The sequence below is a fragment of the Bombina bombina genome, chromosome 4 (genome assembly GCF_027579735.1).
Source record: "Bombina bombina isolate aBomBom1 chromosome 4, aBomBom1.pri, whole genome shotgun sequence".
NCBI lineage: Eukaryota > Metazoa > Chordata > Amphibia > Anura > Bombinatoridae > Bombina > Bombina bombina.
Genome location: NC_069502.1, coordinates 402,706,297 through 402,729,854, shown reverse-complemented (window position 1 = coordinate 402,729,854; position 23,558 = coordinate 402,706,297). Strand labels below are relative to the sequence as shown.

At 39.7% G+C, this 23,558-nt stretch overlaps 1 protein-coding gene across 3 annotated transcripts in view; it reads left to right on the top strand.

The window, feature by feature from the left end:
* LOC128656338 (T-kininogen 1) overlaps positions 1–23,558 on the top strand; it is a 175,438-nt gene that overhangs the window by 37,055 nt on the left and 114,825 nt on the right. The window lies entirely within an intron of this gene.

Below are 23,558 nucleotides of genomic sequence, written 5' to 3'. Positions count from 1 at the left end.
GCTCACTTCAGCCAAGACTCTAAATACCGGCGTTAGAAAGATCCCATTGAAAAGATAGGATACGCAAATGGCATAGGGGGATCTGCGGTATGGAAAAGTCGCGGCTGGAAAGTGAGCGTTAGACCCTTTCCTGACTGACTCTAAATACCAGTGGGCGGTAAAAACCAGCGTTAGGGCCCCCTAACGCTGGTTTTGACGGCTAACGCAGAACTCTAAATCTAGGCGATAATGTTGCTAAGCAGGTTATTAAAGTATAAATTAAGCACAACTGGTTCAGTGTAATATCATAGTTTAAAATGCTTTATTTAATGTTATAAATTCTATCAAAATCAATTGCTAATTTAAATTTTTTTCATTTCTATGGATAGAACCATTTCTGGAAGTAGTTCCAGTTTTAAGGATAATTCAAATTAGTGATGAAAAATGAACACTGCTGTTCTGATATATTATTTGCAGTGTTGCTTAGAAGATAATCTGTTGGTAAATAACCAATCTAGCTTTATATGATTGTTTAAATACAAGTTTTAAAAATGAAATTTGACATTAAAGGAACAGGAAACCAGATTTCTGCATATCTGATCATGAACATTGTGATGGTCAAATGCTGCTAAAATATCCAAACAAGCCCTGGACATTAATCCAAATGCAGTTTATAGTTAATGTTTTTCACAACAGTCAACATAATTCTGGTATTTGTCAACCAATTGTTAATTAAGGCCTATTGCTGTGTGTAAATGATAATAAAGACCTAGATTGCAAGTCAATGACATGAAGCTTTCCATAGTAGATATGTGCGATTTGTTTCGGATCGATTCGGAAATTCGTCCGAATTTGTAAAATTCGGGATTCGGATCGATTCAAATTTCCGAATTAAAATAGTGACGAATCTACCGAATAAATCCGAATTAGTTCGGATTTATTCGGATTTATTCGGTAGATTCGGATGGCCATGGATTACACTAGTATTGTACAGTATATTAGGTTATATCACTCTGCTATGGGTTACACCTAATATACAGTACATAATACTAGTCTAATACACAGCACTTACTGAAATTCCGAATTTCCGAACCGAATCCAGACGAATTTATTCGAATCCGAATGAATCTGAAATGAATCCGAACTGAATTGATTCGAATTTTTCCGAATTCGAATCGATCCGATCCGAAATTCGAAAAAATCGAGCTGCTGGTGCAATGCTGCCCCCTGCAGACTTGCGGCCAATGAGGTGTCAATCAACCCGATCGTACTCGATCGGGTTGAATTGCGGCGATTCCTGTCCGCCTCATCAGAGCAGGCGGACAGGGTTATGGAGCAGCGGTCTTTAAACACGGGGCGTCAAGCTCCATTCGGAGCTTGATAGATAGGCCTCATAGTATTAAATATATTTTTTTAAATGGATAATTATTAGTATCAGTAACTGAAACAATATATGAATACTGAAGATGGGTAAAAAGTGAGGAAGGGAGTTCCCCAAACTTGAATTAATCCTGGAGTCCATTAGGATGACATGGAAGGAAGTGATTGTTAAGGAGAAGAGGTTTACAGCATCTTAATCTGCTCTCATTTTATTTAAATCTCTTTTTCCTGCCAAATAATTCAGATCAAAGCAATTTATATACAAAAACATCCACTATTATCTTTCAACCCCATAATTGTCACGTTCTATTCTCTCCCATGTCAGTAAATGTCTATCTGAGAGCTTTTCCTAGATGGCTTCCCATCTTCTAAAGATCTAAAGGTAAACAAGTCAGAAATAGAGCTATTAATATCACCCCCTTTCAAGCATAACTCTTTCTCATGTAATCTCCTGTACAGTTGATGCCTTAAAAAATATAATTTATGCTTACCTGATAAATTCATTTCTCTTGTAGTGTAGTCAGTCCACGGGTCATCCATTACTTATGGGATTATATCTCTTCCCTAACAGGAAGTGCAAGAGGATCACCCAAGCAGGGCTGCCACATAGCTCCTCCCCTCACACGTCATATCCAGTCATTCGACCGAAACCATACGAGAAAGGAGAAACTATAGGGTGCAGTGGTGACTGGAGTTTAATTAAAATTTAGACCTGCCGTAAAAAACAGGGTGGGCCGTGGACTGACTACACTACAAGAGAAATGAATTTATCAGGTAAGCATAAATTATATTTTCTCTTGTTATGTGTAGTCAGTCCACGGGTCATCCATTACTTATGGGATACCAATACCAAAGCAAAGTACACGGATGACGGGAGGGCCAAGGCAGGATCTTTACACGGAAGGAACCACTGCCTGTAGAACCTTTCTCCCAAAAACAGCCTCCGAAGAAGCAAAAGTGTCAAATTTGTAAAATTTTGAAAAAGTGTGAAGTGAAGACCAAGTTGCAGCCTTGCAAATCTGTTCAACAGAGGCCTCATTCTTAAAGGCCCAGGTGGAAGCCACAGCTCTAGTAGAATGAGCTGTAATCCTTTCAGGAGGCTGCTGTCCAGCAGTCTCATAGGCTAAACGTATTATGCTACGAAGCCAAAAAGAGAGAGAGGTAGCAGAAGCCTTTTGACCTCTCCTCTGTCCAGAGTAAACGACAAACATGGAAGAAGTTTGACGAAAATCTTTAGTTGCCTGCAAATAAAACTTCAGGGCACGGACAACGTCCAGATTGTGCAAAAGTCGTTCCTTCTTTGAAGAAGGGTTAGGTCACAATGATGGAACAACAATCTCTTGATTGATATTCCTGTTAGTGACTACCTTAGGTAAGAACCCAGGTTTAGTACGCAGAACTACCTTGTCTGAATGAAAAATCAGATAAGGGGAGTCACAATGTAAGGCAGATAACTCAGAGACTCTTTGAGCGGAGGAAATAGCCATCAAAAACAGAACTTTCCAAGATAACAGCTTGATATCGACGGAATGAAGGGGTTCAAACGGAACGCCTTGCAGAACGTTAAGAACTAAGTTTAAGCTCCACGGCGGAGCAACAGTCTTAAACACAGGCTTAATCCTAGCCAAAGCTTGACAAAAAGCCTGAACGTCTGGAACTTCTGCCAGACGTTTGTGCAGAAGAATAGACAGAGCCGAAATCTGTCCCTTTAACGAACTAGCAGATAAACCCTTTTCTAAACCCTCTTGTAGAAAAGACAATATCCTAGGAATCCTAACCTTACTCCATGAGTAACTCTTGGATTCGCACCAATATAAATATTTACGCCATATTTTATGGTACATTTTCCTGGTAACAGGTTTCCTAGCCTGTATTAAGGTATCAATAACTGACTCCGAGAATCCACGCTTTGATAGAATCAAGCGTTCAATCTCCATGCAGTCAGCCTCAGAGAAACTAGATTTGGATGGTTGAAAGGACCCTGAATCAGAAGGTCCTGTCTCAGAGGCAGAGACCATGGTGGACAGGACGACATGTCCACTAGATCTGCATACCAGGTCCTGCGTGGCCACGCAGGCGCTATTAGAATCACTGATTCTCTCTCCTGTTTGATCCTGGCAATCAATCGAGGAAGCATCGGGAATGGTGGAAACACATAAGCCATGTTGAAGACCCAATGTGCTGTCAGAGCATCTATCAGCACCGCTCCCGGGTCCCTGGACCTGGATCCGTAACAAGGAAGCTTGGCGTTCTGGCGAGACGCCATGAGATCCAGATCTGGTTTGCTCCAACGATGAATCAGTTGGGCAAAGACCTCCGGATGAAGTTCCCACTTCCCCGGATGAAAAGTCTGGCGACTTAGAAAATCCGCCTCCCAGTTCTCCACGCCTGGGATGTGGATCGCTGACAGGTGGCAAGAGTGAGACTCTGCCCAGCGAATTATCTTTGAGACTTCCAACATCGCTAGGGAACTCCTGGTTCCTCCTTGATGGTTGATGTAAGCCACAGTCGTGATGTTGTCCGACTGAAATCTGATGAACCTCAGAGTTGCTAACTGAGGCCAAGCCAGAAGAGCATTGAAAATTGCTCTTAACTCCAGAATGTTTATTGGAAGGAGTCTCTCCTCCTGAGTCCATGATCCCTGAGCCTTCAGGGAATTCCAGACTGCGCCCCAACCTAGAAGGCTGGCGTCTGTTGTTACAATCGTCAAATCTGGCCTACGGAAGGACATCCTCTTGGACAGATGTGGCCGAGAAAGCCACCATAGAAGAGAATCTCTGGTCTCTTGATCCAGATTTAGCCGAGGGGACAAATCTGAGTAATCCCCCTTCCACTGACTTAGCATGCACAATTGCAGCGGTCTGAGATGCAGGCGCGCAAATGGTACTATGCCCATTGCCGCTACCATTAAGCCGATTACCTCCATGCACTGAGCCACTGACGGGTGTTGAATGGAATGAAGGGCATGGCAAGCATTTAGAAGTTTTGATAACCTGGCCTCCGTCAGGTAAATTTTCATCTCTACAGAATCTATAAGAGTCCCTAGGAAGGGAACCCTTGTAAGTGGCAATAGAGAACTCTTTTCCACGTTCACCTTCCACCCATCCGACCTCAGAAATGCCAGAACTATCTCTGTATGAGACTTGGCAGTTTGAAAACTTGACGCTTGTATCAGAATGTCGTCTAGGTACGGAGCTACCGCTATGCCTCGCGGTCTTAGTACCGCCAGAAGTGAGCACAGAACCTTTGTAAAGATTCTTGGGGCCGTAGCTAACCCGAAGGGAAGAGCTACAAACTGGTAATGCCTGTCTAGGAAGGCAAATCTTAGATACCGGTAATGATCCTTGTGAATCGGTATGTGAAGGTAAGCATCCTTTAAGTCCACTGTGGTCATGTACTGACCCTCTTGGATCATGGGTAGGATGGTTCGAATAGTTTCCATTTTGAATGATGGAACTCTTAGGAATTTGTTTAGGATCTTTAAGTCCAAGATTGGTCTGAAGGTTCCCTCTTTCTTGGGAACCACAAATAGATTTGAATAGAATCCTTGCCCGTGTTCCGTCAGCGGAACTGGGTGGATCACCCCCAGTAGTAAGAGGTCTTGTACACAGCGTAGAAACGCCTCTTTCTTTACTTGGTTTGCTGATAACCTTGAAAGATGAAATCTCCCTTGTGGAGGAGAAGCCTTGAAGTCCAGAAGATATCCCTGAGAAATGATCTCCAACGCCCAGGGATCCTGGACATCTCTTGCCCAAGCCTGGGCAAAGAGAGAAAGTCTGCCCCCTACTAGATCCGTTTCCGGATAGGGGGCCCTCACTTCATGCTGTCTTAGGGGCAGCAGCAGGTTTTCTGGCCTGCTTGCCCTTGTTCCAGGGCTGGTTAGTTTTCCAGCCCTGTCTGTAACGAGCAACAGCTCCTTCCTGTTTTGAAGCGGAAGAAATTGATGCTGCTCCTGCCTTGAGGTTACGAAAGGCACGAAAATTAGACTGCTTAGCCTTTGATTTGGCTCTATCTTGAGGCAGAGCATGGCCCTTACCTCCGGTAATGTCAGCGATAATTTCTTTCAAGCCGGGCCCGAATAAGGTCTGCCCTTTGAAAGGAATATTAAGCAATTTAGATTTAGAAGTCACATCAGCTGACCAGGATTTAAGCCACAGCGCTCTGCGCGCTTGGATGGAGAATCCGGAATTCTTAGCCGTAAGTTTTGTTAAATGTACGACGGCATCAGAAACAAATGAGTTAGCTAGCTTAAGGGCTTTAAGCTTGTTCATAATTTCATCCAATGGAGCTGTGCGAATGGTCTCTTCTAGAGACTCAAACCAGAATGCCGCCGCAGCAGTGACAGGCGCAATGCATGCAAGGGGTTGTAAGATAAAACTTTGTTGAACAAACATTTTCTTAAGGTAACCCTCTAACTTTTTATCCATTGGATCTGAAAAAGCACAGCTATCCTCCACCGGGATAGTGGTGCGCTTAGCCAAAGTAGAAACTGCTCCCTCCACCTTAGGGACCGTCTGCCATAAGTCCCGTGTGGTGGCGTCTATTGGAAACATTTTCCTAAATATAGGAGGGGGTGAAAAGGGCACACCGGGTCTATCCCACTCCTTGTTAACAATTTCTGTAAGCCTTTTAGGTATAGGAAAAACGTCAGTACACACCGGTACCGCAAAGTATTTATCCAGCCTACATACTTTCTCTGGAATTGCAACCGTGTTACAATCATTCAGAGCCGCTAATACCTCCCCTAGCAATACGCGGAGGTTCTCAAGCTTAAATTTTAAATTAGAAATCTCTGAATCCAGTCTGCCTGGATCAGATCCGTCACCCACAGAATGAAGCTCTCCGTCCTCATGTTCTGCAAATTGTGACGCAGTGTCAGACATGGCTCTACCATTATCAGCGCGCTCTGTTCTTACCCCAGAGTGATCGCGCTTACCTCTTAATTCTGGCAATAACAGTAGCCATGTCTTGCAAAGTGATTTGGATGGGCCGCCCTGATGTACATGGCGCCACAATATCACGCACCTCCTGAGCGGGAGGCGAAGGTACTGACACGTGAGGAGAGTTAGTCGGCATAACTTCCCCCTCGTTGTCTGGTGATAATTTCTTTACATGCAAAGTTTGACTTTTATTTAAAGTAACATCAATACATTGAGTGCACAAATTTCTATTGGGCTCCACATTGGCCTTTAAACATAGTGAACAGACAGATTCATCTGTGTCAGACATGTTTAAACAGACTAGTAATGAGATTAGCAAGCTTGGAAAATACTTTCAATAAATTTACAAGCAATATAAAAAACGCTACTGCGCCTTTAAGAAGCACAAAAAACTGTCACAGTTGAAATAACAATGAACCAATTAGTTATAGCAACCAAATTTTTACAGTAAGTGTATATAGTTAGCAGAGGATTGCACCCACCAGCAAAGGATGATTAACCCCTTGATACCCAAAAACGGATAACAATTGTATTAATTAACGTTTTTATCACAGTCAAACACACTGTCACAGGTCTGCTGTGACTGATTACCTCCCTCAAAACTAGCTTTGAAGACCCCTGAGCTCTGTAGAAACGTCCTGGATCATGGAGGATGAAAGGGAAGACTGTGACTGAATTTTTACTGCGCAAAAAATCGCTAAAATAGGCCCCTCCCACTCATATTACAACAGTGGGGAAGCTCAGTAAACTGTTTCTATGCAGAAAAAAATGACAGCCATGTGGTAAAAATCATGCCCAATAAGTTTTATCACCAAGTACCTCACAAAAAACGATTAACATGCCAGTAAACGTTTTGCAAATGTATTTTAAAGTTATGAAGTGTTATTAAAAAGCCTGCTACCAGTCGCTTTTACTGTAGTGAAGGCTCAGATATTACTTCAGTATTAACAGTATTTTCTGAGTGAAATTCCATTCCCTAGAGAAATACTTCAGTGTATACATACATACTCATCAGCCTGATACCAGTCGCTACCACTGCATTTAAGGCTGTACTTACATTACATCGGTATTAGCAGTATTTTCTCAGTCAATTCCATTCCTTAGAAAATAATTTACTGCACATACCTCCTTGCAGGGGGGCCCTGCGTGCTATTCCCCTGTTCTGAAGTTACCTCACTCCTCAGAATGTACGAGAACAGCCAGTGGATCTTAGTTACGTCCGCTAAGATCATAGAAAAAGCAGGCATATTCTTCTTCTAATGCTGCCTGAGAACAAACAACACACTCCGGTGTCGTTTAAAATAACAAACTTTTGATTGAAGAAATAAAACTAAGTTTAAAACACCACAGTCCTCTCACACGACCTGTCTTTAGTTAGGTGCAAGAGAATGACTGGATATGACGTGTGAGGGGAGGAGCTATGTGGCAGCTCTGCTTGGGTGATCCTCTTGCACTTCCTGTTAGGGAAGAGATATAATCCCATAAGTAATGGATGACCCGTGGACTGACTACACTTAACAAGAGAAATCCAAATGATTCTTTTAACTATCAAGAGTTCATACTTAACACTCCTCTTTCTTTCATTCCCCTATCCAGTCACTCAACAAGTTGTGATGGAATCACCTGTGCAACAATTCTCTACCTTTGTAAATACCAAACAATATCAAGATATTAAAATCATACTGTTAGAATCTCTTGCCTCAACAGTTGCAACCCCTTATTAACTGGAAATATCAGCTGTTCTGTTCTGTTCTGCCAATCCCATCACTAGATTCACATATCCAACAGAAAAAAATGCAAACTCTTGGACAAAATTTGTTAAAGCTCTTACTCCACCATTTATATCTGCTCTAACTTGTAAGCAATCACCCACAAGCCTTCTACACTAATATCACAAACTATTCTTCTCCACCTTATTGGTTACCTACTGCCTTCCCAAGCTTATAAAGCTCCTTTATTCACTTTTTTGTATCTTTTTGTTCATATATTCATATTATTATTATTCTTTATTTATAAAGCGCCAACAGATTCTGCAGCGCTGTTAATGAGTACAGAGATAAAAGTACAATGGTGAAACATTACAATATAAGACAAACTTTAACAAACAAATATAGGGAGGTTTGAGGGCCCTATTCCTGTGGGAACTTAAAATCTAGTTGTATATATATATATATATAATAGTTGGAAGCGATATAAGGCCTGATGTCCCAAAGATCAATGGATCTGTCAAGAAATACTAATTTCTTACTGGGCGAAATATTATTAAAAAAAAAGTAGGGTGACACTTGCTGTACAGAGAAGTGTGCATTCCATAAATGTTAAAATGGTTTATGTTTTGTAAAAGTTCAAATAATCTAAATGCAAACAGTAAATGCAGTAGATATCTTACAATTGCTCTCTTGCCACTGAAAGGGAGGCAAGACATGTATGTATGAAAATATTCACCTAAACTAGCATGTATTGTTTAGATCGATAGAACATACCTGGCTGCCAACTTTCCTCATTATTATACAGGTTGCTCCCATTGAACGCCCATGGAAAGCCTATTGTATGTAGGCAATAAACATGGTTAACAAAGAACAAACAAAAACAAAACGTGGGTATTTTGTACATGTCTGGTCTTACCACTCAGAGGGGGAGATCTGAAAAAATTACTCTACAGAGGGAGATACAATGGATCTATAAGCTAGGAACATTGCATCCAAATGTTTTGAATAAGCAGGCAGCGCTGTCCTGCTTTTTATCTGAAAAATAGGGAATCCGGAACTTGAGAGTGACCTGTAGATATCTGTAGTTAAATAGTTATATAGCTCTAGCTGTAATGCTAATAGATTGTTTAGTGTTCAGAGCATTACACTTGGACAGTACAACATGTTTAATGTGTTTAATTAACATAACCCATTTATGGCATGACGTATATTCCCCTCATCTGTTATGTAAAGTGTATAAAAAATTTTTTAATATGTGTTATTATTTGTTTATACCGGAAGTGATGCCGGACCTTTGATATGTTTGTTATGGTAGGTTACCATGGCAATGTTTCAATATTATTTATAGACAATTGGGCATGTTTTAAGGGGTAGAACCGATACGGTTCCCCTAGTCTGGCATATTACAGAAGTATTGGATTTTTTTTTCCGTTAAACTGTACAAAGAATGTTGTTAAGATAATCCATGTAGTATACAGTAGTAGGTTTTCACCGTAAGTGCTCTGACATCACTTCCGGGTAATGCTGGGCAGTGGCTTGGCATTCTGTTTAAATGTAGTTATGTTATTTGAGTATTTTATTCTGCTTTTTGAAATCTTGCTATGAAGCTGTGAATTGTTGTGTTACCCTTGACAAAGGTCCAGTGCCTGGATCGAAACATTGGGAAAGAAAAGAATAATAAATGGAAAGGTGAGCTACAGAAAATCCACTTACAGTTTTCGGACCGGACATCCATCCTCATCCAAGCGGCAGAAGTCCTCCGCAAAGCCGGCAGAAGTCTTCATCCAATCGGGCCGAAGTCTTCATCCAGACGGCATCTTCTATCTTCATCCATCCGGCGCGGAGTGGGTCCATGTTCAAGACATCCGGCGCGGAACATCCTCTTCTAACGACGTCTCTTGAAGAATGAAGTTTCCCTTTAAATGACATCATCCAAGATGGCGTCTCTTACATTCCGATTGGCTGATAGAATTCTATCAGCCAATAGGAATTAAGGGGGGGGGGGAAATCCTATTGGCTGTTGTATTCAGCCAATAGGATTGAGCTTTCATCCTATTGGCTGATCCAATCAGCCAATAGGATTGAGCTCGCATTCTATTGGCTATTCCAATCAGCCAATAGAATGCAAGCTCAATCCTATGGATTATTATTGTAGGCTAGGTTTTTTTTATTTTGGGGGGGGGCTTTTTTATTTTGATAGGGCTCTTAGATTAGGTGTAATTCTTTTTTATTTTTTATACTGTGGTTTTTTTTATTTTTTGTAACTAGTTGTTATTGTTTTGTAACAGTAATTTTTTATAGTAGATTTAAATAACTTGAGGAGGGTTAGGTTTTAAAATATGTAATATAGTTAATTTAATTGTTAGTTTAATGTAGTTTTAGTTTAATAGTTAGGGTAGTTTAATTAATAGTTTAATATAGTTTAATGTAATTTTAGTATAATAGGGTAGGTTAATTAATAGTTTAATGTAGTTTAATGTAATTGTAGTATAATAGATAGGGTAGGTTAATTAATAGTTTAATATAGTTTATTTTAATTCTAAAGGTAAGTTTTAATTTATTATAAGATAGGGATGAGGTAATTATAATGTAAAGTTAGCGGCTTGTTATGTTTAGGGGTTAATAGCTTAATTTAGTTTATGGAGATGTGGGGGCTGGTGGTTTAGGGGTTAATACATTTAGTTAGTGGTAGTGATGTTGGAGGCCAGGGGTTTAGGAGTTAATAATTTTATTACAGTTGCGGTGGGGTCCGGGAGCGGCGGGATAAGGGTTAATACTTTTAGTTAGTTGCGGTGGGCTCCGGGAGCAGCGGAATAGGGGTTAATACATTTTATTTAGGTGGCTGCGATGACGGGGGCGGCAGATTAGGGGTGTTTAGACTCAGGGCTTATGTTAGGGTGTTAGGTGTAAATGTAATTTGTTTTCTACCATAGAAATCAATGGGATATCTGGCAGCAGCGAACATAAGCTTTCGCTGCTTTCAGACTCCCATTGTTTCCTATGGTATCCGCGTCCTCCAGGGTTGCGGATTGAAAACCAGGTATGCTGGGCCGGAATAGTGGCGAGCGTACCTGTTAGAAGTTTGATAACTTGCAAAAATTGTCCTATAGTGCCAAATTTGTATTCGGAACATCTGTAATGACGTAAGCATCGTTCTGTGTCGGATTGAGACCGGCGGATCGTATGTTACGTCACAAATTTCAACTTTTGCCGGTCTGTAGGATTTGATAAATAGGTCGTATCAAGCTCGCCACAATTATGCTGCAGAATTCCAGCGTATTTGCGGTTGACGACTTGATAAATATCCCTCTTAATCTGGCCCTATGTATTTTAGCTATTTATTTATGTAAATAATCATGTTTTGAATTTTTGGCATGTTTTTTTTCTTTTTAGGAAGAAGATTTTGTGTATGGGATTACTTCTAATATCGTGGTTATACTGTACCAAATGTCTTCAAATTCAATACCATGTGTGGTACAGTGCAACTGAGATATTAGAATAAACCTGTTCAATAAAATGTAAACTTACTTTAAAGTTGCACTATTGTAGAGGCTTAATAAATACAATGTTAAAAAACACACTATTGTAAAACAAAAAACTTGCGGCTATTGTCTTAAACAGGGTATTAGTATCCTGTAAACAAAATTTTCTACTAAAAAAGAAAAAGTATTCCAAAAATTAAAAATGTATTTAAATAAAACGATTAGTTAAAATACATAGGGATAGATTACAAGTAGAGTGCAAAAATATTAGCCCTATTGAGAGCTAACACCACTTAAATCAATAGAGATCCTATTCTTTCACTTGTATTACAAGATGAAAGTAAACTGTTAGTGGATCTAACATCTGGAGGTCAGAGAGCACGGCTGCATTAACTCCTTTTCCCCATATACTTCTATGTGTGCGCTACAAAACCCTCTTTTAGCTTTTGCTTGTGTGCTAACCTGAAGATGCACTAGGACAACTGCACTTAAGATGAAGGTGCATTAAGGAATACTTATTTTTATTTTGAAATACATATCAATATATATATATATATATATATATATATATATATATATATATATATATATATATATATATATATCTCAAAATAACAAGAGTATTGCATTGAGCAATGATACTTTTTTATTGGACTTACTATACATTTATAAGTTGACAAGCTTTCGGAAGAGTTCCTTCCTTTATTAAGTCTGAAGCAATACTGACCAATTCAATGGAATTTACAGATTATATCTTAAAACTCAGAATAGCTAAGAAGCCAAAGCAAGCTTCTTAGCTATTCTTGCCAAAGCAAGCCAAAAACTTCACCTTCGGATGAACCTACACAGACACTCAATCAAAAACTACTGTGAAACAAAATACTGCACCCCTGTTGGTCACCATTTCACCCAACCTGACCACTGCATCCAAAACCTCAAAATCAAAATTCTCAGAGGCAACTTCAAAAACACCATGGAAAAAAAACCTTTGAAATGAAAATGATAATGCACTTCAACTTGTTTAATTCTGGACTAAATGTGGACTCTGGTTTCTTAACACATTATCAAATTTTTTTGTAATGTACTTTCATTTAGTCAATTACATTGTATATTCCACATTCTTTATACATAGGTACATAGGTAAACCTATGTCCACACTTTTGTCTTTTTTAGCTTTTGTATTCCCCCTGTATATACAATTTCACATCTTTATAGATATTGATTCAATGTTGACATATAACTTTATGTCAGTATATGCTCTATGTAAAGCTATATATTTCCCCTGTCTGTTCTCCTACACTGGACACTGTCTGCCTGTTACCTAAGCCCCCCTCATGATTTTTACGACACCTCCTCCTCTCCCTGCATTTTCTGTCTTCTTAGCTATTCTGTGTTTTAAGATATAATCTGTAAATTCCATTGAATTGGTCAGTATTGCTTCAGACTTGATAAAGGAAGGAACTCTTCCGAAAGCTTGTCAACTTATAAATGTATAGTTAGTCCAATAAAAAAGTATCATTGCTCAATGCAATACTCTTGTTATTTTGATATCTAAATCTCTCGACTAACACGGCTACTCCAATCAACGTATATATATATATATATATATATATATATATATATATATATATATATTGAAAATAGAAAGATGTGTGCACACTTATGTAAACATATAAACACATAACACCTATATACACCTACAGTATATACATACGCACATACAAATACACACACATACTGTATATATATATATACACATACATACTGTATATATAAACAGACACACACATATATATATATATATATATATATATATATATATATATATATATATATAAAACACACACACATATATACATACTTCTGAGCCCTTTCCAACACATTTTTCTTTACCATGTAACTTGTAAACCCTTTTTAAACATTTATTTCAATAAAAAACAATTTTATATTTGAACTTGTAATATGAGTGATGTTTAGCACTGCTAAACTGTGATATCCATTGAAAGTATAGGTCGGCCACGCTAAACATTCTCTGGTAATACTTATTTACCATGGACTTGTAATATCAATATTCTGCGTTATCAATAGCTTTCCACTTGTAATCTAGGCCATTATATACTATTTTACAGTGTTTTATATATATATATATATATAATAGAGTTCTAGTAAGATATTGCTAACAATCCTTAAATCCAATTCTCAATGAAGAAAGCACTCGTTGGACTTGTAGAAATATAATCCATAATATTTATTACACAGTCGTCATAACGTTTCGGGTACCGGACCGGACCCTTTGTCAAATGATACAAGAAAAATATGCATAACATTCCCCCACCAATCCCCACCTTATATAACTACCTAATGCCAATTAAAGTGACTAAAAATTAAAAGATACTTAGCCCATGAAGACCATGCTGGTCTCGCGTACACAGCCACAGCTCCAAGTGGCCTGATGACGTCATCACGGCGTAACACGTCGGATGCGCCACATCATCACAGGAGTGGGCGGATAGTGATCTGACAGCTGTCAGACCATGATAACCATATACAGGTTAACGCAGATGGTAATACCATCAATCGAGCATACCGATGCATATATTTTAAGCATATTGGGCAAGTATCAAACACAATAAAAACAATAACAATAGATACATCAAATGTATACTAATTCACAGCATATCACATCCTGAATTTATATGCGACATGGACGCAGGGTACTTATTGTACATTATCACTCAATAGGATATCATATACAGTATTAACATTTAAAGAGATGTGCAGAGAGGACATCTAGAAAATGAGTTACACAGATAAAGAGATATAGTCTCATCTTCAGAGGCTAGTGGTAGAAAGGACTAAAATGCAAGTAGGTATCCAGGCCCCTTGGCATGATGGTATCCAAAGTATAGATCCATTTTGTTTCTCTCCTTAGTAGAGCCTTCGCTCTATCACCTCCTTTAGACATCGTTGGTATATGGTCAATCGGCATTGTTTTCAGGCTGGCAGCACTGTGTTTCTTCTGGCAAAAATGCCTGGCAACAGGTTGATCTGAGTCGCCTTTTTTGATGGCTTCCCTGATTGCATGTCTGTGGTTAGCCATATGGTCTCTGAATGATGTTATGGTCTTCCCTACATAGAAAAGGGAGCACGGGCAAATGAGGATGTATATAACGTAATTGTTTGTGCATGTTAAGCGATGATGGATCTTAAAGCGTTGATTAGTGTGGGGGTGTTGGAATGTGGAGCCCCTCAACATGCTGTTGCATGTGATATGATTGCTGCATTGAAAACAACCTTTCTTACTTGTTTATAGTCATGTGGTCTTACGGTAACACTTCTCAGGATCAGATTCTACTAAGATATCTCTTAGGTTCCGCGCCCTCTGATAGGCCATCCTAGGGGGTTCTGTGTGTTGAAATGGCAGAGACTTCTCTACCTTCACCAAATCCCAACGTCTCCTTATCGAGGAGTTTAACGTCCCATGGGCCATATCGAAAGTGGTCACAAAATGTATCCGATCCATTCTCTGTGATCCGCTGTTTGTAGCAATAGATTAATCTTGTGTGTGCTCTGTCAGTCTTCTCTTGGTTTCAGCCACTAGATTCTTCTCATAGCCTCTTTTTATAAGTTTTTCTCCCATTGTGTCAAGTTGTGTACTCATTATAGATTTTTCCGTATTATTTCTAAGGACTCTGGTGAGTTGAGACGTGACTACACCCTTCTTCTGATGGTATGGATGGCAACTATGTGCCTCTGTAGGCTTGGTATACAACGAGGTGCCAAACCTACAGTAGTTATTCTCATTGACCTTAAAGATATTAAGGTCCAGGAAATATATAGATTCAAGAGAAAATTCCAATTTAAATTTGATGGGGGACGTTAGTTTGTTCATGGTCTCTACCCAGGTAACTAGATGTCCTTCCTTCCCACGCCATATCAACAAAACGTTGTCGATATAGCATGTATAGAAGATAACCTCCATACAATCTTAGAGTTTCATGACCTCTCTTTCATGCCATGCCATGTATAGGTTGGCATAAGTGGGGGCCATGTTTGAACCCATGGCGGTACCCGAGGTCTGCAGGTAGAAATTGGTCTCAAATCTAAAATAATTTTTTTCCAAGCAAAAAAAGCATGAGCTCAATAATAAACTCAACAGGTGGTCCCTCATAGAACATGGAACTGGCGACCATGGACCGGATAGCCTGCACACCTCCATCATGAGGGATGGAGGTGTACAAGCTGTCAACGTCCATGGTGACCAATCCGCTGTTTTTAGTAAAGAAATGAGACTAGGGGCATCCATTAGATAGGAGTTGGTGTTCCTGACCACTGGCTGCAGAAAATGATCCACAAATATGGCCATGTTAGAAAAGAGAGAATCCCTTGCGGAGACTATAGGTCTCCCAGGAGGGTTGTCCAGTGTTTTGTGCACTTTTGGAAGCAATTACAATACTGGAATTTTCGGGCAGTCAGTGCAGGAACAGCAACGTATTTTCATCAATGAGTCCTGCTTCACCTGCAGACCTCAAGTATAAGTCTATACTCTTTTTGAATGTAAGTGTAGGGTCACCTCTCAGTCTTGTATGTGTAGATGTATCAGATAGCTGCCTTTTAGCCTCACTTCTATATTGAGAATAATCCATCACTACAATGCCGCCGCCCTTGTCGGCGGGGCGTATGGTTATTGATTCTTCATTTTTAAGACTAAGGATGGCTTTCCTTTCGCCTTCAGTGAGGTTATCTATCTATCTATTGGGTACTTATAGAGCGCAAACTAATCACCCGTGAGGGTCTCAAGGCGCTAAGGGAGGGTAGATAGGAGGAAAGGGGGGAGGGGATGGGCGTTCAGTCGAAGAGCCAGGTTTTGAGGTCCTTTCTGAACTTTATAAGGGAGGTGGATTGTCTGAGGTGCAGCGGGAGGGTGTTCCATGTCTTTGCTGCTATGTGGGAGAAGGATCTTCCGCCCGCTGTGGCTTTGCTGATGCGGGGGATGACTGCGAGTGCTTGGTCGGCCGATCGTAGTTGTCTGGCGGGGGTGTAGAAATTTACGCGGTGGTTTATGTATTCGGGTCTGATGTTGTGTGGGGCCTTGAACGCGTGGGTAAGGAGCTTGAAGGTGATTCTCTTGTTGATGGGGAGCCAGTGAAGGTTCCTTAGGTGTTCTGTGATGTGGCATTGGAGGGGGATGTTGAGGATGAGTCTGGCTGAGGCGTTCTGGATACGTTGGAGTCTCTTTTGGAGTTTGATGGTGGAGCCGGCATAGAGTGCGTTGCCATAGTCCAACCGGCTGCTGACAAGGGCGTGGGTGACTGTTTTCCTGGTTAGAGTAAGACAAAGGTTTGCTATTGGTACAGTCATGACATACCATGCATGTAAAGCTTTTTATCTCAGGGTTAGTCAATGGTGGTTCAAAGGTTGAAGGTGTTTTAAACATAGTCATAGGGCTCTGGGTTTTGTCTTTGAAAAAGTCTTTTAATTTAAGCTGTCTTTGAAGTTTGTGTATGTCTACAATTTTTTCAAAGTCATCCTCCCTTGGAGTGGGTACAAAGAACAAGCCCCTACTAAGTAGTTTAGTCTCATCCTCTGATAAGGTCCTGCTACTCAAAATGAACACTATGGGAGGTAGTTATCAAGCCGTCAACCTCAAATACGCTGGAATTCCGCAGCGTATTTGTGGTGAGGCTGATTCGCCTTAGTTATCAAAGGCTAGAGACCAGCAAAAGTAGAATTTAGTGACGTAAGCTTCGATCCGCCGGACTCAGTCCGACACAGATCGATTCTTACATCATTACAGATGTTCCGCACACAAGTGCGGCACAATCTGACTACTTTGCTAGTTATCAAAAAACTAGCAGGTACGCTCGGCACTTTTCCGGCCCAGCGTACCTGGTTTTCAATCCGCGGCCCTGGAGGTGGCGGATCCCATAGGAATCAATGGGAGTCTGACCATAGCGAAAGTTCATGTTCGCTGCTGCCAGACATCCCATTGAATCCTATGGGAGATGTCTACACCTAACACCCTAACATGAACCCCGAGTATAAACACCACTAATCTGCCCCCCCCCTACACCGCCGCAACTAAATAAAGTTATTACCCCCTAAACCGCCGCTCCCGGAGCCCACAGCCACTCTAATAAACTTATTAACCCCTAAACCGCCGCTCCCGGAGCCCACCGCCACTATAATAAACTGATTACCCCCTAAACCGCCGCTCCCGGAGCCCACCGCCACTATAATAAACTGATTAACCCCTAAACCACCGCTCCCTGACCCCGCCGCAACTATAATATATGTATTAACCCCTAAACCGCCGCTCCCAGACCCTGCCGCCACCTACATGATACCTATTAACCCCTATCCTGCCCCCCCTATAGCGTTGTCACCTATAATAAATTTATTAACCCCTATCCTGCCGATCCCAGACCTCGCCGCAACTTAATAAATAGTTTAACCCCTAAACCGCCGCTCCCGGACCCCGCCGCAACCTATATTAAACTTATTAACCCCTATCCTGCCCCCCCTACACCGTCGCCACCTATAATAAAATTATTAACTCCTATCCTGCCCCCACTACACCGCCGCCACTGTAATAAAATTATTAACTCCTAAACCTAAGTCTAACACTAACTCTAACACCCCCCTAACTTAAATATTAATTAAATAAATCTAAATAATATTTCTCTTATTAAATAAATTATTCCTATTTAAAACTAAATACTTACCTTTAAAATAAACCCTAATATAGCTACAATATAACTAATAATTATATTGTAGCTATCTTAGGATTTATTTTTATTTTACAGGCATCTTTCAATTTATTTTAACTAGGTACAATAGCTAATAAATAGTTATTAACTATTTAATAGCTACCTAGCTAAAATAAAGAGAAATTTACCTGTAAAATAAAAACTAACCTAAGTTACAATTACACCTAACACTACACTATACTTTAATAAATTATTCCTATTTAAAACTAAATACTTACCTGTAAAATAAACCCTAAGATAGCTACAATATAATTAATAATTACATTGTAGCTATTTTAGGATTTATATTTATTTTACAGGTAACTTTGTATTTATTTTAGCTAGTTAGAATAGTTATTAAATAGTTATTAACTATTTAATAACTACCTAGCTAAAAAAAATACAAAATTACCTGTAAAATAAATCCTAACCTAAGTTACAATTAAACCTAACACTACACTATCATTAAATTAATTCAATAAATTAACTACAAATAACTACAATTAAATACAATTACATAAACTAACTAAAGTACAAAAAATAAAAAACATAAGTTACAAACATTTAAAAAATATTCTAACAATTTTAAGCTAATTACACCTAATCTAAGCCCCCTAATAAAATAACAAAGCCCCCCAAAATAAAAAAATGCCTTACCCTATTCTAAATTAAAAAAGTTCAAAGCTCTTTTACCTTACCAGCCCTTAAAAGGGCCTTTTGCGGGGCATGCCCCAAAGAAAACAGCTCTTTTGCCTGTAAAAGAAAAATACAACCCCCCCCCAACGTTAAAACCCAACACCCACATACCCCTAATCTAACCCAAACCCCCCTTAAATAAACCTAACACTAATCCCCTGAAGATCATCCTACCTTGAGTCGTCTTCACTCAGCCGAGCCACCGATGGAACTGAAGAGGAGATCCCGAGCGGCAGAAGTGATCCTCCAAGGGGCGCTGAAGAAGTTTTCCATCCGATGAAGTGATACTCCAAGGGGCGCTGAAGAAGTCTTCCATCCAGGCGATGTCATCTTCCAAGCAGCGCTGAAGAAGTCTTCCATCTGGGCGATGTCATCTTCCAAGCGGGGTCTTCAATCTTCTTTCTTCAGGATCCATCTTCATCCCGCCGACGCGGAACATCCTTCTTCCCCGACGGACTAACGACGAATGAAGGCTCCTTTAAGGGACGTCATCCAAGATGGCGTCCCTTCAATTCCGATTGGCTGATAGGATTCTATCAGCCAATCGGAATTAAGGTAGGAAAATCTGATTGGCTGATTGAATCAGCCAATCAGATTGAGCTCACATTCTATTGGCTGATCAGAACAGCCAATAGAATGCGAGCTCAATCTGATTGGTTGATTGGATCAGCCAATCGGATTGAACTTCAATCTGATTGGCTGATTCAATCAGCCAATCAGATTTTTCCTACCTTAATTCCGATTGGCTGATAGAATCCTATCAGCCAATCGGAATTGAAGGGATGCCATCTTGGATGACATCCCTTAAAGGAGCCTTCATTCGTCGTTAGTCCATCGGGGAAGAAGGATGTTCCGCGCCGGCGGGATGAAGATGGATCCTGAAGAAAGAAGATTGAAGACCCCGCTTGGAAGATGACATCGCCCGGATGGAAGACTTCTTCAGCGCCGCTTGGAAGATGACATCGCCAGGATGGAAGACTTCTTCAGTGCCCCTTGGAGGATCACTTCATCGGATGGAAGACTTCTTCAGCGCCCCTTGGAGGATCACTTCTGCCGCTCCGGATCTCCTCTTCGGTTCCATCGGTGGCTCGGCTGAGTGAAGACGACTCAAGGTAGGATGATCTTCAGGGGGGGTAGTGTTAGGTTTATTTAAGGGGGGTTTGGGTTAGATTAGGGGTATGTGGGTGGTGGGTTTTAACGTTGGGGGGGTTGTATTTTTCTTTTACAGGCAAAAGAGCTGTTTTCTTTGGGGCATGCCCCGCAAAAGGCCCTTTTAAGGGCTGGTAAGGTAAAAGAGCTTTGAACCTTTTTAATTTAGAATAGGGTAGGGCATTTTTTTATTTTGGGGGGCTTTGTTATTTTATTAGGGGGCTTAGATTAGGTGTAATTAGCTTAAAATTGTTGTAATATTTTTTAAATGTTTGTAACTTATTTTTTTTATTTTTTGTAACTTAGCTTTTTTTATTTTTTGTACTTTAGTTAGTTTATGTAATTGTATTTAATTGTAGTTATTTATAGTTAATTTATTTAATTAATTTAATGATAGTGTAGTGTTAGGTTTAATTATAACTTAGGTTAGGATTTATTTTACAGGTAATTTTGTATTTCTTTTAGCTAGGTAGTTATTAAATAGTTAATAACTATTTAATAACTATTCTAACTAGCTAAAATAAATACAAAGTTACCTGTAAAATAGATATAAATCCTAAAATAGCTACAATGTAATTATTAATTATATTGTAGCTATCTTAGGGTTTATTTTACAGGTAAGTATTTAGTTTTGAATAGGAATAATTTATTAAAATATAGTGTAGTGTTAGGTGTAATTGTAACTTAGGTTAGTTTTTATTTTACAGGTAAATTTCTCTTTATTTTAGCTAGGTAAGCTATTAAATAGTTAATAACTATTTAATAGCTATTGTACCTAGTTAAAATAAATTGAAAGATGCCTGTAAAATAAAAATAAATCCTAAGATAGCTACAATATAATTATTAGTTATATTGTAGCTATATTAGGGTTTATTTTAATGGTAAGTATTTAGTTTTAAATAGGAATAATTTATTTAATAAGAGAAATATTATTTAGATTTATTTAATTAATATTTAAGTTAGGGGGGTGTTAGGGTTAGTGTTAGACTTAGGTTTAGGAGTTAATAATTTTATTACAGTGGCGGCGGTGTAGTGGGGGCAGGATAGGGGTTAATAATTTTATTATAGGTGGCGAAGGTGTAGGGGGGGCAGGATAGGGGTTAATAAGTTTAATATAGGTTGCAGTGGGGTCCGGGAGCGGCGGTTTAGGGGTTAAACTATTTATTTAGTTGCAGCGAGGTCCGGGAGCGGCGGTTTAGGGGTTAAACTATTTATTTAGTTGCGGCGGGGTCCGGGAGCGGCGGTTTAGGGGTTAATACATTTATAAGAGTTGCGGCAGGGTCTAGGAGCGGCGGTTTAGGGGTTAATAACTTTATTGAGTTGCGGGGGGGCTCCGGGGGCGCCGGTATAGGGGGTAGAACAGTGTAGTTTAGTGTGGGTGCTTAGTGACAGGCTAGCAAGTAAGCTGTCAAAAAGCCGAAGAGTAGCAAGATCAGATGAGTGATAACTCTCACAGTCCGCTGCTCATCGCCCCGTACTTGATGCGCGGCTTTTTGACAGCTTTTTTGATAATTTAGGCGAAATTTTGCAGGTCCGCGGCGGCGATGGTAGGCGAGCTTAGGCGGGCGTATTGAACCGGCGAAGGCAGGTAAATTAGACACGTTGATAACTACCCCCCAATGTCTGTTTCTTTTTTGAGAACTTCTTTTTTTTCTATATCCCACTCTCCTTGTTGGTTTTTGTTTGTGTTTATTGGCGGTTTGTTTGCTGCTCGTGTGACAACCCTAGAAAAAGAAGCCGTATTAGATGATGTAGTGGATGTCTGTTCAGTGGCCCTGTTGTCGTTGTCATATTCTGTGGAATCCCCCCCACTACTGTCAACAGTTTGCATTAAACTTTTTGGGCGTGGGGTTCTATGTCTATGGTTATTCACTAGGTCCTCCTTCCCATACAACCATCTATAAACTCGTCTTTCCATGTAGTCTGTTTCCACAGTAGCAAGTTTTTTGTTTTTAAATGAGATCAAATCATTTTTATATTTCAATACCATATTATCTATTTTTTTAACCAATCCTGGGTGTTATCTTCTACTAGTATATGGTGACTGCTATGTTTAATTTGCTCTATCTCAGTTTTCATTTTATTCTCAAGTTTTTGTACCTCCTCTATTACTAGCAACATTAAATCATAAGAACATTTGTTCAAAATTGAACACCATTTACGACAGAATTCGTTACTTGATCTACCCAGAGTGGGGATGTTTTTCACCCTGAACCCTCTTGGTATTTGTCTTTTTCTATGGTAGCTAGATAAATATATGGCGTGTAGGTGGTAATCAATTTCCCTTTTCCTTAAATTAACTAGTTTGTAATATATGTTTATGGGGGTGTCACCCCTCAACTCACTCAGATCTGATGAAACTCTGATTCTCTCTGCATCATCATCAGTGAACATGAAAGTGTCTGTGTTCACTTCTTCATATTCAATCCCAGCAGGCAAGCTGTCAGCAGTGCTCTCTTCCATGATATCTCAATATGAACCAGCACAGATTGTGCAGGATGCAGGATGCTATGTTCAGTCTATGGTGGAAAACAGAACACAGTGAAAAGATGGACACAATATCGCCTTGTTTGAGACACATATATCAAAGTTCTTTCCAAAATAAGGTTCCAGCAGGGTGCACTGTCAGAAAAACAGATAGAGTTCTAGTAAGATATACCTCTACCAATAAATCCAAAACTTAGTAAACAATGTAGTAATGCAGCGAGTAAGGCTAGCAGAATGCTTGGATGTATTGGTAGAGGTATTTGCAGCAGAAATAGTAAGGTTCTTATGCCACTTTATAGATCATTAGTTAGGCCTCATCTTGAGTATTGTGTGCAGTTCTGGAGGCCATATCTTCAGAAGGATATTAACAAACTTGAATCTGTGCAAAGGAGGGCTACCAAAATGGTACATGGTCTAAAAAATAAAACTTACCAGGATAGGTTCAATGACCTAAATATGTATAGCTTAGAGGAGAGAAGGGAAAGAGGTGATATGATAGCAACTTTCAAGTACATTAAAGGGTTTAGTAAAACTGAGGCTGTGGGTATTTTACATAAAATGGAAAATTCAAGAACAAGGGGTCATGAGCTCAAGCTAAAGGGTAGTAGATTCAGGAGTAATTTGAGGAAGCACTTCTTTACAGAAAGAGTGATTGATTTATGGAATAAACTTCCTCAAGAGGTAGTAGCAACAAACACTGTGGGGGACTTTAAAAATGCATGGGACAAGCATAAGGCTATCCTACGAACTAGATAAGTTTATACTGTTAGGTAAGGTCGGGCAGACTAGCTGGGCCTATGGCTCTTATCTGCCGTCAATATCTATGTTTCCATGTTTCTATGTTTCTATATGCACTCCTCATCCATAAGCAATTGCCACGGTGCTAACAATCCTTAAATCCAATTCTCAATGAAGAAAGCACTCGTTGGACTTGTAGAAATATAATCCATAATATTTATTACACAGTCGTTGTAACGTTTCGGGTAC